Here is a 15,399-nt window from a genome sequence, read left to right as displayed (position 1 = left end):
GTTTACTTTGTCTCTATAGTTTTTATTCTGAACATTTCATATGAACAGAATCGTTTAATATGAAGTTCCTTGTGATTAGCTTCTTAATGTAATGTTTTTAAGGCTTGTGCATGCTGTAGCATGTATCAGTATTTCATTCTTTTTCATTAGTGAATAATATTTTATTATATAGATATATTCACATTTTATTTATTCATTCATTGGTTGATAGACTTTTGTACCCAAAAGTGCACTTTCCATTTTTTAACCATTATGAGTAATCACAGCAGCTATGATGTTTTGTCGAACACACATTTTCAATTATTTTGGGAATATACCTAGGGGTGGAATTGCTGAGTTGTATCGTAATTCTATGTTTAACATTTTGAGGAGATTTTAATTCTAGCCACCGCGGCATCTGGGTGGCTAAGTGGTTGATCATCTATCTTCAGCTTAGGTCATGATCCTGGGGTCCTGGGATCAAGGCTCCTGGGATCAAGGGTCCTGAGATCAATCCCCAGGGGGTTAGCCTGCTTCTCCATCTGCCTATGTCTCTGCCTCTCTCTGTGTCTTTCATGAATAAGTAAATTTTTTAAATCTTAAAAAATAATAATTCTAGACACTCTAACAAGTGTGAAATGGTATCTCATTGTGGGTTTGATTTGTATTTCCCTAATAATGATGTTGAACATCTTTTCATGTGTTTATTGATCATGTGTAGATCTTCCCTGGAGAAATGTCTATTCACATACCTTGCCCATTTTTTAGTTGAGTTATCAGTCTTTTTATTATTGAGTCGTAAGAATTGGCAATTTGAGTCTTACTTGGTACAGCATCAGTATTTAAGGCACCTTTGACCCAGAGGTTTGGTGATGACTCAAGGTGACAATTGTCCTTTTTTTTTTACATACTCTCCAGACCCACCCTCCACTGCTTTCATGGTTTTAATCAGCGACTTACATGCTGCTGGCTTCCAGCTTTATATTTACACATCTGAACACCCTCCTCAGTTTTGTGCTTAAATTCCAATTGCCTGCCTGAATTTTTACCTGGATACTTCAGAGGCTTATAAAAATTAACATGTCCAAAAATTAAAATAATCATTTTAATAATCTCTTCCTTGGCTATCTTTTTTTTTCTTTTTTTTTTTCTCTTTTTTTTTCCCTTGGCTATCTAAATGTCTCTACTAAAACTTCTCTTCTCCCCTCCTTATTTAGTTAGCTAACATAACTCATCAATTCTTTCTGTATAATAAAAATTTTTTCTTTCCTTTTCCATGCCCCTTACCTATATCAGGGCCTCATCAGATCAATTATCTAAAGAATTTCCAATTATCTTAAAAATTGAATTAGTGTTTGTGGAGTTTTTACAGCTTTAAGCACTTTATTTCAAATTCTAATAAGAAAAAATAGTGATAAAACTCTTCAAACCATTACCTTGGACCTGGAGTTATAGTTTATAAAGATGAAATTCTAGTACACTTTCCCCCAATAATTGTTTTGAATTTTGCAACGATCCCTGGTGTTTTTATGCTCTTATTAATTTCTAGTTATTTTATTGGCCAAGCTGTACCAGTTTTGAACTTCCTGGTAGCCTCCCTGAGAAGAAGAAATTAAATTTCTTTCCTCCTTTTTAACACCTAGATGCTTGTCAATGTGATGTAATTTAAAAATTAGATCGGGAACAAACTGATAGGTGTTCATTGTACAATTCTCTCCACTATGTTTGAACATTTTCATAATATAATGTTGAGGGAAAAAGACATAAGTCACGTCATGGTACCACATGCTCTGAAATGATTAATGGCTTCTCATAACTTTTAGGATAAAATTCAAAAAACCTTAACAGAAGCTCTAATTCTTTGCATGATCTGTTCCTTATCTGCTACTTTCCCACTCATTTGCCATGTTATAGGCACACAGTTTCTCGCACTCCTTGTATCCTCAATCTTACACTTTTGAATAAGCTGTTCCCTCTTCCTGGGATATTCAACAACCACCCTTTCTCCCAACACACACCTATACTTGGGCTGCTACTCAGATCTCAAGCCTCACCTTGCTTCCTGGTTTAGATTAAATCTCTTGTTTACATGCTTTTATAAGCACCCCTCATATTATTTATAACAGTTGTAGTTAAACAATAATTTTATAATTATTTCTGTGATTTTGGCTTTTATGTCTCTCTTCCTCACAAGATTCCTTGAGGACAGGGCCCATGCCTATCTTATCCACTGGTTTATACCTAGTACCAATACCTGGCATGTAGTAAGCCTTTAGTTACACTTGTTGAGTGAATGAAAGCAAAGTATGAATTTAGAAATGATTGAATAGGCAACAGGTACTTTTTTAGGTTCCTGAGCAGGAGACTGACTAGCTGAAAGCAGGGAAGGTTGTCCTGGCATGGACAAAGACATGGAGGTCAGTCTGGAGAGCTTATGTGTCACTCATGTCTATATCTCCAACCCACAAGGCCAGGCTGCTGAATGAGAGACTGTGTGGGATATGGTTCCTGTGCTGGGGCGACAAGGTGGAAAGGACTGGCAGCTGGAATGGAGAGGAAAGAGTGAGTGGGTAGACTCTGAGAGACTGGCCTCACTGATCTTGATGATGGGAATATATGGATAAAAGGTGAAGACATAGGGAAAAATGACCATAAATACTTTGTCTTGGTAGGGGAGGTATATGCAAAAGGAAATAAGGTGACTGCCTAGGAGTACTCTCTTTTTTTTTTATTTTTTTTTTTATTTTTTATTTTTTATTTTTTATTTTATTTTATTTTATTTTTTAGGAGTACTCTCTTAACTGAGACTTACTCCCACAGTTTACAGAAAAGCCATAGCTGCCCCCAAATTTGATTATTGTTTCTACTTATAGAGACTAGACCCTTGTTCAATTTCTGTCCTTTCTACGAATTCAGGAGCTCGTTCTTTCTTTGATTTATGGTTTTGCTCTTGTCCATTTATTCAATAAACTGGAGAAGAAAGCAAGAGGCAGATCACAGAAGACCATATATACCTTTTTAAGGAGTTTTAGATTTTTTTTAGTAGGGAATAGGGATGTGCTGAGGGGTTAAAAAGGTAAGTTATATTGTCAAGTTTAAGTTGTAGAAAAGTGGTGGAGTGGTGTGGCCAAGGAAGACTGGAGTCTAGGGGCAGATGAGGAACAAGAGAGCTGCAGTCCACTGTGCAGGGCATGCCCAGCAAGGGTCCAGGAGGGTTGATACCCAGGCAATGTGCTTTGTACACAAAAAGGAAGGCCCTTCTTCTGCAAATTTATACAATGTTATCATTTGGGCCAGTAGCAGCCAAGCCGTCGATCAGTTTCTCTTTAAATGTTCCAGACAAGGAATAAAGAGACTGAGCAAGTAAGTCTGAACCACAGCAGTCGCAATGGCGTTAGAGAATGAATGGATCTGACTTCCTGTGCTCATTGCTCCAAATTCATCCTTTTTGCCTGCTCTGTGAAAATAGATATGGTCCTTAAAAAAAAACTATCTATCCATCTATCTATGCTTTTTTGCCAGTTGGCACTAAAGCTTTGTCAGTACAGGGCATTGTGCAGGCATTACAAGGAGAAAAGGGTTTATTTCTTAGTTCCAGAGTGTTCCACAGACTCCTGCAGCACATGAAGCTTCCCCAGTGACCAGCTCCAACAGAGATTATAGCTCTCTTCAGCTCTGAGCGTCTGCAATGTGTTGGCAGCATCTCCAGATCCCAGCCCCTGCAGTGCATGGCTACCAGCAGCTCCTAGCAGCCAGCAGCTTCTTCTAGAGCACCCACCCCCAACTCCAGCCAGGCTTTGTAGCAGAGGCCTCTGGCTCCTGCAGCACTTGCAGCTTTTTTTTAAAAGATTTTATTTATTTATTCATGAGAGACACACAGAGAGAGGCAGAGACACAGGCAGAGGGAGAAGCAGGCTCCATGCAGGGAGCCTGATGTGGGACTTGGTCCCGGGACCTCAGGATCATGCCCTGGGCTGAAGGCAGCACTAAACCGCTGAGCCACCGGGGCTACCCGTATTTGCAGCTTTTGCAGTGCTCTGCTCCTACAGTGCACAGTACCCAGCAGCACCCAGCAGCATCTAGTAGCTGGTGGCTTTCCCTGGTACCACATCAGGTGGTTTTGTAGGTGAGACACTGTTCCATGAACAGCTTACCTTAGCATCCTAGAAGGAAAATTTCCAAAAAATTCTAGAGGGTAAATTTCTATTCAGTTCTGCCAGGATGGCACCTTAGCAACTTCTCTGCAATCCAGTGAGCCACAACTATGCTCTCTATGAAAAGGGCTGGACCTCAGCTCTTGAGGAGAGGGAGGTCTTTTCTGGGGACTCTGAGGTAGACCTAGAGGTAGGGCTTCTCCTTATATCTGCTATTCCTATTTCTTCAAAGATCCTTCTATTTTTTACTAGTTTTTTTTTACTAGTAAAAAAAACTAGTTAGTTTTTCATTGCCCCAGCCCCAGTTATAGTTAACAATTCTTTATATTAAAAGTTCAAGGCCAGGGGTACCTGGGTGGCTCAGTTGGTTTAGTGTCTGGTTCGTCTGGTTTGGCTTAGGTCATGATGTCAGGGTCCTGGGATCAAGTGCAGCATTAGGCTCCCTGCTGGGCAGTGAGCCTGCCTCTGCCTCTTCCTCTCCCTCTGTGATCTCTCTGGCTCTCATGCTCTCTCAAATAAATAAATAACATCTTAAAAAAAAAAAAGTTTGAGGTCAGAGTGAAGTGATACCAGGAGAAAGCCTGGCTTTGCAGATGGAGGAAGGGGCTATGAGCCAAGGAATGTGGTTGGCCTCTAGAACTGAACTGGCCTCAAGAGAAGAATCTGCTGGAACAAACAGGAAGACCAAACAGGAAGTTGCTGCTGGGGAATTTGTGCTGGGTAGAATGGTGTGAGCAGGTTCGCTGCTTTCCTTCCTCAAATCCCGTGGTTCCAGGGCTCGGCATGACTCAGGGGTGCATACTCTGGAGGGTCTGACCTGGAATGTGACTCAGAAACTCTGACCGGTCTCCCTTGCTCATATCTGAAACTGGAAGTTTGCAAAATCTAAAAGCTCTTATCAGAAGAGATAAATTCCCTTTAAGGAAGAAAAACACAATGGAAAATTCCATGGGAAATACTTGAAATTGCCTTATTCTTGTGTCAGCAAAAAGGAGGTCAGATGTGGCTGGTTGGATCCATGGTAGTACAGCTGGATGAAGCCTGTCTTTCTAGGAAGTGAACACCTAGAGGGTACCTCTGGTTATTAAAAGTTGTTTGAGAACCACACACAAACAAAAAAGTTCTGTATTCATGTTACCATGTGCAGTGTGCTTACCTCTCCTGATTGAACCCTGATTCAGCCTTGCTCCCAGGAATGGTCCTCTAAAATTCTGCTGGGGTGTGGAAATGAAGGCAAGAGTAAAGCCAACTTCTAGGTTTAGCTTGGGTGACAAGATAAAGGACAATGGTGCCATTAACCAGGATGGAAAATAAGGGCAAGTGGACAGAATGATGAGTTCAGTTTGGGACATATCAAAATGAGGTTTGGCTTGGACATCCAAACAAAGATGTCCAGTTAGTAATGGTTATAGCAATCTGGGACTCAGGGGAGATCTGAGTAGAATGTACAGAACTGGAATTACCAGTATAGAGATGGTAAAGGAAACTTTTCATTGAATAAGCAGTATCCTTAAAGGAGTGATGTGGAGGTGGCTTCAGAGAATAATAGTAGATCAAGTGACTCAACACCTGCCCGTTGCTTGAAAACATGAATGTGGAAGTCAAAACTTGGAGACTTAGTTAAGGCAGGTTTTCATGAACCAGCTTAGAACTGAGAAGAAATTAAGGAAACATTTAATTAGTATGATGACTATGGTTGCATAGTATAAATAACCATGAAATGACCAATCTGCTTTGGAGTGTTCTGAGCATTAAGGGAAAACTCAGCTTAAAAAAATAAAATAGAGACCTTCTCTAGAGACAGAAATCTGGGAAAGAGATAAAGGTAGCAAAAAACTAGAATACCAAAATAACAACATTTAGAGCTCAGACATTTAACCTACAAAGTGTCTCAAAACAACAACAACAACAACAACAACAACAAAGTGTCTCAGAATTCTTACTATATAAATAATATAGGCAGAGGATAAAAAAAAACCCTCCAATAATAATGTAATGTAAAAAGGGAAAGTTCTCTTTTCCATTCCTCTTTCTTTACTAGTTTCATTACTCAGTTTCCCCAGTTAAAATTTAAATTTTTTTTAAATTTTTATTTATTCATGATAGTCACAGAGAGAGAGAGAGAGAGAGAGGCAGAGGCACAGGCAGAGGAAGAAGCAGGCTCCATGCACCGGGAGCCCGACGTGGGATTCGATCCCGGGTCTCCAGGATCGCGCCCTGGGCCAAAGGCAGGCGCCAAATCGCTGCGCCACCCAGGGATCCCCCCAGTTAAAATTTAGTGTAAAAACACTAAATGTAGGTGTTTGATAGGTAAAAGAAATTTCTTTTTCACAAAACACATGGAATCATGCTATATATATTGTTTTATTTATTTTCTTGTTTTTTATTTTTTAAAGATTTTATGTATTTATTCATGAGAGACACAGAGAGAGAGAGAGAGAGGCAGAGACACAGGCAAAGGGAGAAGCAGGCTCCATGCAGGGAGCCCAACGTGGGACTCGATCCCGGGTCCCCAGGATCACGCCCTGGGCTGAAGGCGGCACCAAACCGCTGAGCCACCGGGGCTGCCCACATATTCTTTTAACATGCTATTCTGTAACGTGCTTTTTTCACTTAGTAACCTAAAATACACTGAATATTTTTCCATATCAGTACACATAGATTTAGCTTATATTTTAAAAACAGTTCATGGTATACCATTGTAAATATGTACCATGATCTTTTATACCAAGCTCTTTTTATGAAGATGCTCTATTTCAAGAGCAAGAAAGCAGTGTTCCTTGGAGGGAATCACAAAGGCACTGAGATGACAGTGTTTGGCAGGTTCCAGGAGCCGAGAGACCAGACCACAGGATGCCTGTGAGCACCGCTAAGTACTGAGGAGGCTTGTGGTGCCGAGGGCAGATCTAGACCATGTGAGGTGGAAACCTGCCTCCCTGTGACTTGTTGGCAATTGGAATATTTTAATTGGATTCCTTTCTCTAACTATAAAAGTGCTGTTATATCTTGCATGCATACTGCTGGCTGTATAATATTATACCATTTGGCTGTACATAATTTATTTAACAATTTTCTATGCTTTGTTTTGATTAATGTTTAATTTTCCCAAAACTGTAAGCTTCAAGAGGACAGGAATATTTTGCTCATCACCGAATCCCTACTCAGTAAATAGTAGTGGAATGAATGGAGGACAAAATGATCGGAAATTGGAGACAGAAGGACTGATTGGTTAGGCTGGGTCACGTGCCTACCCGTATCCTGGGACACAGCTCTCTTACTGGCAAAAGAAGTGGCACAAATATGGTCAATGGGAAATCACTGTGAGCTGGGTAGCTATCTCAATGTATTGACCACAAGAAATTATACATTTTCATGTAATCAGAGCTACGTATTTTCTTTGTTAGGAATTTTTAAATTCTATTTAGCTAAGAACGTCCTTTCTCATCCTGACATAAATGTACCCCTTGCATTTTCCTCTAGGTTTTTCTTTTTGTGGTTTTTAAAAAAACATTTCACAGCAGTTGCAGTTTTTGTTATGACAACATAGGAGGAAATAAAAGAGAGTTCAGCATGCAGAAAAATTTTCTGAACCAGACAGAAGTGAGAGAGAAGGTTAAAAATCTGTCTTCGGATATTTGTCTTATCAGACAAATCTGCTAGGAGAGATTTTCTTTTGCTGATTTGCTATGGGAAAATGAATGTCTTAATGTTAGTAATGCCCTCACCAGAATGTTTATAGGACCAATACCATTAAAACTGAGTGGGTAGTTTTGTGTGTGTGTTTTAATTAACACTAGTCTTCCCAGACTAGGGGCTCTGATTCAGACTGCATGGCTTGTTTCTCAGCATCTGATGGATGCTGTAGCTCTTGTATGTGATATCGTCCCTTTAAAGTCTTAAACTGGCTACCAGTGTACTGAGAAATTTTACTTATGAAGTCTTTCCTTGATCATAAGTAACAAAGATACTCCATACTTTGTTCTATTTACTGTTTCATCTATCACATTTAGGTTAAATTCCAAGTACAGTCTACTTTTGTGTGTGGTGTGGGACACAGATCGTTTTATTTTTTCCCATATAGGTATCTCCAGCTTCCTCAACACTGAGTATTTAATAACTTGTCCTTTCCTATGTGGTGCTGCTTTTCTTGTAAATTAGAAATTCCCATTTGTATAGAGGTTTATCTTGAAGCTCCATTGTCCCCCACACAGGGTAAGCTGTGTTGGTGGCTCTAAGAAGTGGTGACTACACTCAGGGGCAGCAGCCCTGGTATCTTTGCCAGACCAGTTCTATAGCATCATTTAGAGGCATGTCCTGATCATTCAGTCTCTGAGATTTGCTCTCAGAATTTCTAAAGATTCTAAAATGGACTGATAACTATTGAATAATTCTCATGATCAGTGTCTATTTGCAAATGAGAGTCCTGACTAGTAAAATCTTGAATACACTAATACGATTTTATTATATTTTATTCACCTTTATTTTTGTTTATCTTTATTTTACTCCTCAATAACTACCCAACTGTATGTAAAGAATGATCTCAACTATTAAAAGACAAAATGAATTTCAAAAATGGGATCAAACATGTTAAATGTGATTCCCTCAAGGAAGGTAGTGATATGAGGAAAATGATCCTAATTTACACTTACTAGAATTTTCTAAATCTTCTTCAGGGGAATGCATTATTTGATAAGAAAAATCCATTCAAATCTGAGAAACAAAAACACAAGCAAAGAACTTCATTTAAAATTTTTTAATGCTTAAAGCAGTCACAGGCCTGTAAAGCTTTATCATTTTAACAGGAGTATCTCTCTTATCAAGTTCTTCAATCCTAATTCCTATCTAAACTAGAATATGAGGGGATCCCTGGGTGGTGCAGCGGTTTGGCGCCTGCCTTTGGCCCAGGGCGCGATCCTGGAGACCCGGGATCGAATCCCACGTCGGGCTCCCGGTGCATGGAGCCTGCTTCTCCCTCTGCCTGTGTCTCTGCCTCTCTCTCTCTCTCTCTGTATGACTATCATAAATAAATAATAAAATAAAAAAAATTAAAAAAAAATAAACTAGAGTATGAGGTCTTTAATAAGTCCTTCCTGTGGGACCCAGGAAATTGAACAAAATCCCCTACCCCTGGACAAGCAGAGCAGGACTGACTCTATTTTGGGCTGCACCCGCCTTGTGCTGACCTGCTTATTACTTAGGGCTCTGCCCCGCCCTAATCAAAGACCAGGACACACCCTAACCGGAAATCTGGCCTAGCGGACCAGCATGACTGTGCAACTTTCTGCGTATCCCATTGGCCACTGGCCCCTATAAAGTTGCTGAGCCTCTTAGTCTCGGGGTCCAGGTCCCTGCGCCGCTGCATGGGGTATGCTCAGGCCCAGGCTCGAGCTCGTAAATAAACTCTCATGTGATTGCATCGGTGACGGCTCCGGCTCCTTGGCGGTTTCACGGATTCGCGATCTTGGGCACAACATTCCGATTTTCCCCCTTTACTCAGCTTCTCCCCAAGTGATGTGATTTTTCCCCTTTTAGAACACCAATAATTTAGCGTAGGTTTACTATAATATTGAGAAATTATTGAACAGTTATCATGTCCTTCTTCTAAAGAAAGGGAGGCAGTGTGTTTGTTGAAGACAGCATGGGCTTTGCAGCCAGACCGAAAAAAACTGAATTCTCATCCTGGCTCTGCCACTTCCTAGTTCTGGGGACTTAGATGTAACTCACTGTCCTCATCTGAAAAGCCAACGCAGTAATACCTAAATCACAGGGTTGTAAGGAGTAGATATATCCTTAATACTTAACATAGCAACTGGGACGGAGTAGGGCACACAATGTTTCAACGAGCTGACTCGTGGATACTTTTTTTTTTTTTAAAGATTATTTATTCATAGAGATGCAGAGAGAGAGAGAGGCAGAGACACAGGCAGAGGGAGGAGCAGGCTGCATGCAAAGAGCCCGACATGGGACTCCATCCAGGGTCCCCAGGATCACACCCTGGGCTGCAGGCAGCGCTAAACCGCTGCACCACCAGGGCTGCTCTTGTGGGTGGATACTTACCCAAGTTAGGCTAATCAAATTCTCTCCCCTGAGAATTTGTCCTCATTCTGAGGAGAGAGCACATACACACACACACTCTTGTTACTGCTCTGGGAAATGCAGGTACACCAAGGCTTCGTCTCCTCCAAAGAGAACCAGCAGGATGAAGGATCCTGGGTCAGGCTCCTACAGAGAGGGAATCCTCTAGTTTATTTTTTTTTTTTAATTTTTATTTACTTATTTATGATAGTCACACAGAGAGAGAGAGAGAGAGAGAGAGGCAGAGACACAGGCGGAGGGAGAAGCAGGCTCCATGCACCGGGAGCCCGATGTGGGATTCGATCCCCAGTCTCCAGGATCGCGCCCTGGGCCAAAGGCAGGCGCCAAACCGCTACGCCACCCAGGGATCCCCGGGAATCCTCTAGTTTAAAAGAAAATTACACAAATGTGTGTTTTGCCAGACAGCAGTGGCTCTCTTGGGTAAAATAGAAGAATTTAAGATGCTCAGGAATCCTGTACGTGCTAAGGAGACTTAGCCTTCACCTGCTTCACCCTAATCCTGGCCTTGCTGGATCCTGCCCTTACTGAACATTTTGAAATTTTTTCACCTTAGATTTTGGTGATTGCATTAAAATATTTATCTTCATCATGGAGTTTTTGGCGACCCCTTAAATCGCATACTGAGGCAAGTGCCTCATTTGCTTCACCCTAGTCAAGACAACCTCTCTGGATCCCCCAAGCTCCACTAACCACTAAGTCTTTTGTTTGGATTGGAATGTGCTTTATGCCTCCCCCACCTCCAGGCAGATTTATTTCTATATTTCCCTTTTTGATAAACTAATTGCTGCTGTTTGAGCACATATCAGTTTAGTGCAGTGAAGAAGATGGATGACAATATGGGGTAAGAGGCTGGTTGCAGTGAGGAAACTAGCCTGATAGTGAGCAGCGGGTTGAGAAATAATAGCAGTTAATTTCTTTAGACTGTACCGCATAGATTAAGTGGTTTAATTTCATTTGATCCTCACTATATTGACATGCGGTAGATACTACTACAACCTCCATTTTATAAATGAGGAAATCGAAGCTTAGGGGAATTGTAAAACTTGTCTAATGTCACACAGCTAATAAGGGGTAGAGCTGGGAGTTAAACCCAGGACGGTGACACTCCACAGCTTTAGTCATGTTATGCAGCCTTCTAGCTGAGAGTTGACTGGGTTGAGTTAATGACACTTGGAAGTAAGAGGCAAACGCACACAAGGCTGTGTACAGCTGAACATTAGCAGCGGAGAATCCTACCCCTTCTCTTCTCTGAGTGGACCCAAAACACAGACTCCTTTCATCAAGGGAACCTTAAATAAATGCTTGGCCATCAGCTCAGGATGCCTTCAAACAACAAAGAAAAAGGCATGCACCATTTTCTGTTTTCTGTGAGCACATAGTCTTCTTAATGGATCACTACTTGCCCTGGTGGGGATTAGCTTAATTAAAAAGTGGTAGGTTTGTGTTCTGGGTTGTTGGCAACTTTTGGCTATCATAAACAGTGCTGCCATGTCCTCATAGACCTTTAGTTTTTTTTTTTAAGATTTTATTTTTTATTTATTCACAAGAGACACATAGAGGCAGAGACATAGGTAGAGGCAGTTCTATGGGCCCAGGACCCCAGCCGGGGTCACGACTTGAGCCAAAGGCAGACAGACGCTCAACCACTGAGCCACCCAGGTACGCCTTTTAGTTTTATTCCAGTCACCTCTTAGAATGTGTGTGTCATAGTACTATGCTGTAAGAAAAGTGTGAGTGCGATATCTTCCTATTATTCCCAGTCCTTGGGCTCTACCTCCAACATATTGCACATAAGAGCCTTCAGTAGTCTTAGACTATGTGTGTGGGTGAATGCATGTGTGTGTGTGTGTGTGTGTGTGTGTGTGTATGTATACAATTATTTTTCTTTACAACCTTGAATCCCACCCTGTATGCAGTTTTCTATGTTACTGACCCCATATATCTTTATGTTTCATTTTCCCATATTAGGAAAATTCTTAGAAAATGTAATTTTTAATGGAGATACACCATTCTGTCTATGGTTATGCCATAATTTACTTACTTGATTCCCTAGTGGCAAACATTAGATTGTGTCCTATTCTTTTCCATTCAAACAATACTGTGGGTAAACTTCCTTGAATATAAATCTTTGTCTCTTTTGGTTGCAGTGGTATGGAGAATTCTCCACACGGCTAGTGCAGGACTGTGTGTAGTTTGAGGTGGCAGTGGCACTGAGTATCTTTCTTGTGATATATCTGACTATATTCCATTAGTATATTTATCTTAGGAAAGAGAACATACTAGGAACCTCTTTTTTTTTATTATTATTATTATTTATTTATGATAGTCACAGAGAGAGAGAGAGAGAGAGGCAGAGACACAGGCAGAGGGAGAAGCAGGCTCCATGCACCGGGAGCCCGATGTGGGATTCGATCCCGGGTCTCCAGGATCGCGCCCTGGGCCAAAGGCAGGCGCCGAACCGCTGCGCCACCCAGGGATCCCCTAGGAACCTCTTTTGAAAATAAAATTGTATGAAGAATCTCAAAATCTTTAACCTGCTAAGAGGAGAGTTGCTCAGTTGAATCTGGGGTGCAGGGTCTGGCACCCTGCTTATTTGGCCACCTTTTGCCTCAAGCCTCTGCCATTTTTCTTCTCCCCCATGGCTTCTGCAAAGGTGCTTCTGAAACCTAGTTTAAAAACCACCGTGGTAAGCCAGGGGGGCACCTTTTGAAGCAGTTACTGCAGCAGCTCTACTCTGAATAGTAGAGCTCAACTTCTTTTAGTGAACTTTCTTTCTGGTCCTTCCTGTGTTTGTTTGTTTGTTTGTTTCTTTCAAGATTTTATTTATTTATTCATGAGACACACACACACACACACACACACACACACACACACACACACACACACACACAAAGAGAGGCATAGACACAGGCAGAGGGAAAAGCAGGCTCCATGCAGGGAGCCCAACGTGGGACTCGATCCCAGGTCTCCAGGATCACGCCCTGGGCCAAAAGTGGTGCTAAACTGCTGGGCCACCCAGGCTGCCCTTTCCTGTGTTTCTTATCTCTCTGATCCTGCCGGAGCTGAGGATGGTTCTATGACCAGGGTCATTTGGAGCAAAAAGTTCACTGTGAGAGCACTGACCAAGTTTGAGATTCCACCAAATGTACTGGTGCTCTGAGACCTTGGTGCCAGGTGGTAAAAGCGTTCCTCCCTGAATGATGAAGTGGACACTGCTCTAGAAGGTGCCTCGGTGGCCAACTTCTGGAACCATCTCAACCAAAGGACCAGGAGAAAGAGGCATGTTGGGAGGCAACCGTCTTTGAGCACTTTCCTTTCATCCTCCCTGGCTGCTCTGCCCTCCCTGGAAAGGGGGGTTGGTCTTCAGTCTGGGCAAAAATATAGACCTCATTCCACAACATCCCTCTGGCGTTTATGAAATATATGTACTTTGGGTACTTGTTAGAGACGTCTTGGATTGTGCAATCAGTGTTACGTTGCACCTGTCTAAATCTCCAGACCTCAGATACTTGAGAAGGACCGTGTAATGGAGCCAGTCATTAGAGTCTCTGGTTCTCATTTGTTTGTAGATGGTATGTGAGGGGTGGCAGGAAGGACACTCCATATATTGAAGTTACCCTGAGAGTGGAATGGAAAGAACAAAAGTGCAATGAGTATATTCACACATCTGGCAGAGAATTTGGGGATGAATTAGTAATGGGTACACAGAAAAAGAAATAAACAAGCAAATAATCCACAATGATTAACTCCTGGGAAAACAAAAGTTTGTAGAAAAAGCAAATGTAACCATAGAATGTCATATGGCTCTGCTTCAGCTGTGGATAAGCCCTGATTATTGATCTAACCCAGAGTTGCGGTGTTGGGAGGATGAACAAAAGGCAATTATGTATACATGTGGTGGTGATGGTGGTGGACCGTGTGTGCGCGAGAGAGAAATCGAGAGAGAACGCTAAAAATGAGAGCTCATCTTTCATAGCGGGAATTTAGGAAATATACTGAAAAAACAAAGAATTAGCAGAGTTAATATGTTATTTAGATGTAATGAAACAGCTAAGAGATGAAAATCGTTACTTCTGGAGAGAGAGATAATTATCAGCCCTGGGGCTCAGGGAACTGCTTTGTCATAATAAGATCTACTTTTCCCCCATGTCAGTACTATGTAAAAATGATATATATGATATAAATTAGAAAAAATATGAAAATGTTATTTTAAAAATGTATGGATGGGGTCAGCCTCTTGCAGAAGTGGCACAATTCAAAAAATTAAGAGTAGGATTGAATTGTTTAAGGAATGTCTCTTAAATTAATGATGCCATTTACAGTTTTTATCTTTTAGTGATAAACTTTGGGCAGGAGTATTTTAGGAACTCTGGATTCTAATTCAGATCTTCATTCACTATGGAACTGATCTCTGCTTCACTTTCTGCATTTACTAAAACCAGGTTAATTATATTTTCTCTGCCTGTCACATGGGTTTTATAAGGGGAAAAAAGAAGGAAGAGTGAAAATGAAGAAAGAGAAAGAGAGAGAGAGAGATGAAGGTACTTTGGAAAATTTGGAACTAGGGGTGCCTGGGTGGCTCAGTTGGTTAAGCATCTGCCTCGGCTCAGGTCAGGATCTCAGGGTCCAGGGATCCTTCCCTGCTCAGGAGGGAGTCTGCTTCTCCCTCTGTCCCTCCCTCCTGCTCATGCTCTCTCTCAAAATAAGTAAACAAAATCTTTAAAAAGGAAAAGAAAACTTGTAGCTAAAACCCCCAAAAGGAGACAATAAATATATTTGTGTGTAAGCATATATTTTACACATACAAATTTTATATATTGTGTAAATAAACTTTGAAGTATATATCCATATCTCCCTCAATTATGCCCTCTGTATCCAAATGATATGCAGATAGAATCCATTAGCAGAAAACAATATTATGTGTGTGTGTGTGTGTGTGTGTGTGTGTGTTAATGTGGCAGTTGACCATCAAGACACTGAAAGCCCAGAGGGAAGGGCCAATTTTCCTGACTGTTCCCAGCAGGTTGCCTCTCGCTTCCCCCAAGTCCCAGGAATTCCTTTCTTCCCTGCCCTCCCTCCCGTCTTTTCTTTTCTCCTCTCCACCACCTCCCAGTGTCCCAGGGTCTTCCAACCCTAGTAGGAGCAGGCTGAGGGCTTTAGCGTTTTGACA

The sequence above is a fragment of the Vulpes vulpes genome, chromosome 3 (assembly GCF_048418805.1).
Source record: "Vulpes vulpes isolate BD-2025 chromosome 3, VulVul3, whole genome shotgun sequence".
Taxonomy (NCBI): domain Eukaryota; kingdom Metazoa; phylum Chordata; class Mammalia; order Carnivora; family Canidae; genus Vulpes; species Vulpes vulpes.
Note: the sequence above shows the minus strand (reverse complement) of the source record.